The following is a 3212-nucleotide window of genomic DNA, read 5'->3' as shown; positions in this document are numbered from 1 at the left end:
GGGTGAGTGTGTGTGTGTGTGTGTGTGTGTGTGTGTGAGTGCATAGCAGGACTCCTGTTCTCAGTGCTCTCTGGCGGCCCCAATTTGCTGCTCGTCAACACACTCCCAAGCTCCCAATGTCTGCACACGCTAACGGCTTGTATTGAACAGCGCTGCCAGATGCACTGCAAGCCGCCTGAATCTCCACTCGAGTGTGTGTGTGTGTGTGTGTGTGTCGACTTCTGCAGCTCGCCTCACATCAGCTAGCTTCACAAGAAATCGTGTTCTCAGCGCTACCAAGCTTGGTCTCATGCTGGTTCCCTGACGCTACTGCTTAAAATTGCACCTGCTACATCGTTGCCTATTGCAAGCTTGAGTGTGTGTGAGAGCCATGCTGCTCGAGCTCGCTCTGTTGCATCAAGCTTCAAGTCTAATTGCAGATTCCGATACAAGCCTTCAAGGCTTAAATGCTCGACATCGGCTATTGTTGTTCCTACGGAACCAAGCTTTATAAAGCTCAAGAGACCACGAGCTTTTGGTTTCGGTGCCAAGTCCTATATGTTGGCAGCTCCGAGTATCAAGCTCGATTGCCTGCTCGAATCACACTGGTGCGGCCTTACTTCAGGACTCGATGCCTTCAAGGATTGCAATGCTTCTTTGTTGCGCTCTGTCCGATGCTTCCCCCTTGAATGCTCTGGCTGTCAAGGCTTCAAGCCTTTGAATGCTTCATGAGCAGACCTCCGAGCTGCCTCGATTCACTTGCTGAATGCCCTTCAAGCCTTCGATTTGAGCTACTGTTTGCTCCCGAGCTTCCAAAAGCTTGCAATTCTTGCTCATAATGAAAAAATTTGATTGTCTGTCTGCAGAGCTTCCTAGACTCTTCCTTTCTTGCTTTGATTCCTTAGAATCTCCAAGATCTCCCTCCAAGCCAAGAGGGGTTGCGCGCGTCGGGTAGTGAGGAACCGTCGACCTTGCTCGATCTCTCTGATCCGTGTCGGATCCGCCCCAAATCAACCTGATCCGGTGCCGTGAAGCGTCGAGCTCCAATCGAGCTCCGCCTCCGTCGAGAGATCACCGCCGCCGCCTAGCCATAGCTCTGATACCAATTGATGAGTACGCGTGTGCGTATACGGAGTGTGTGCAAGAGAGGGGAAGAAGAGAAATGGGGAAGGGGAAGATGCACAGGCAGCCACTGTGTTGGTAAGTGGAGAAGAAAGAGTGAAGTCAACACTTCCTCTTTCTCTCCCTATATTGAATAGGTGAACTTAAGTGTACAAGGGTGGTTTCCCACGGCCACCTGGCCTACACCCCAACATTCCGCACCATGGCACTCTTCAACAGGCTGGGAGGAAAGATAAGTTCTAGACACTCTGGTCTCACACCTTGGCTACTATTTGGTCAGAGTTGTTGCATACTCTTCGTAAGTGGGATACATCAACTGGCTCCTCGAGAGTAGTGGAGTGACATAGATACTCATTCTTCCGCTATAGGACACATTTGATGGTTTGTATTGCATTCTTCATATATGCCACCGTGATGCATAGCTAGCACTCATATTGCAGTTCTCCAGTTTATGCATCCTTTGGGAGATAGGCCCGTTGAGCAAGGACGCAAGATTCTCTCTCTCTCTCTCTCTCTCTCTCTCTCTATATATATATATATATATATATATATATATATATTATAAGAGAGAGAGAGAGAGAGAGAATATATATATAAGAGAGAGAGAGAGAGAATATCTCTCTCTCTCTCTCTCTCTCTTATATATATATATTCTCTCTCTCTTATAATATATATATATATATATATATATATATATATATATGAGAGAGAGAGAGAGAGAGAGAGAGAGAGAGAGAGAGAGAGAGAGAGAGAGAGAGAGAGAGAGAGAATCTCGAGGACAAGAATTCTGTTGAAATCGACAGAGTTAAAGAGTTAAGGGAGGGTAAGCCAACGAGAGGGGGTAGGAGTGAACCCTGTCCCATCCGAAAACTCTCTTATACAACGTGGATTGTTAATCACTAAAGAGGCAAAGTTTGAAGACCTTGAATGTTGATGCTGGTATGCATGGGAACCCCCTCTATGTTGAAAACTATCTGACTATGGAAAGCTTGGAAATGTTGGGACTCAAGAATGAGTTACCTTATTTTATATATAAATATAATTATTTATTTTTCTTATTTAAATAAATAAATAAATAAATAAATATATAAATAGAGAGAGAGAGAGAGAGAATCTTGAGGACAAGAACTCTGCTGAGATCGACCGAGTTAAAGAGTTAAGCGAGGGTAAGCTGACGCTAGGGGGTAGGGGTGAACCCTATCCCATGTGAAAACTCTCTTACACAATGTAGATTGTCCTTAAATATCGATGTAGGTATGCATGGGAACCCCCTCTATGTTGAAAACTATCTGAGTGTGGAAAGGTTGAAAGTGTTGGGACTCATCGACGAGTGACCTTATATAGAAAAACATGCGTGTCCATGAAGACGGAATACTTAGCCTATGTGTGAAAGGGGCAAGCACTCATATTGCATTTCTCCGCCTCATGCGCCCTTTGGGAGATATGCCCGTTGAGCATCCTCTTGTACACAATATATAGCTCCATTTTTCACAAACACACACATCTTTGAGAGAGAGAGAGAGAGAGAGAGAGAGAGAGAGAGAGAATCTTGAGGACAAGAACTATGTTGAATCGACAGAGTTAAAGAGTTAAGCGAGGGTAAGCTGACGTGAGGGGGTAGGGGTGAACCCTGTCCCATACGAAAACTCTCTTTACACATTGTAGATTGACTTTAAATATTGATGCAGGTATACATGGGAACGCCCTCTATGTTGAAAACTATATGACTGTTGGAAAAGGGGGGGGGGGAGAGAGAGAGAGAGAGAGAGAGAGAGAGAGAGAGAGAAAGAGGGATGGAGAGAGGGAGGGAAGTGTTGGGACTCAGCAACGAGTTACTTACCTTATACAGAAAAACATGGGTGTCCGCGAAAACGGAATACTTAGCCTATTATGTGTGAAAGGGGCAAAGCTTGGGATTGTTTCTCTACCTCTCTCTCACACTCACTCGCACACATGCAAAAAGGAAAAGTGTTTCGCAGTGGATGAGAGAAGGGAGGGGGTGTGGAAAGACACAAGCAACACAAATATGATCCGGTTTGAGGCAAAAGCCAATTTAAGAACTATTTGTCCCATCAACGTGGGGGAATGTGAGGTGGCAAGGAGGGAAAGGC

This window comes from Adiantum capillus-veneris, chromosome 5, assembly GCF_014529385.1.
Source record: "Adiantum capillus-veneris isolate H3 chromosome 5, ASM1452938v2, whole genome shotgun sequence".
NCBI classification, from domain to species: Eukaryota; Viridiplantae; Streptophyta; class Polypodiopsida; order Polypodiales; family Pteridaceae; genus Adiantum; species Adiantum capillus-veneris.
This window is presented reverse-complemented; position numbering follows the sequence as displayed.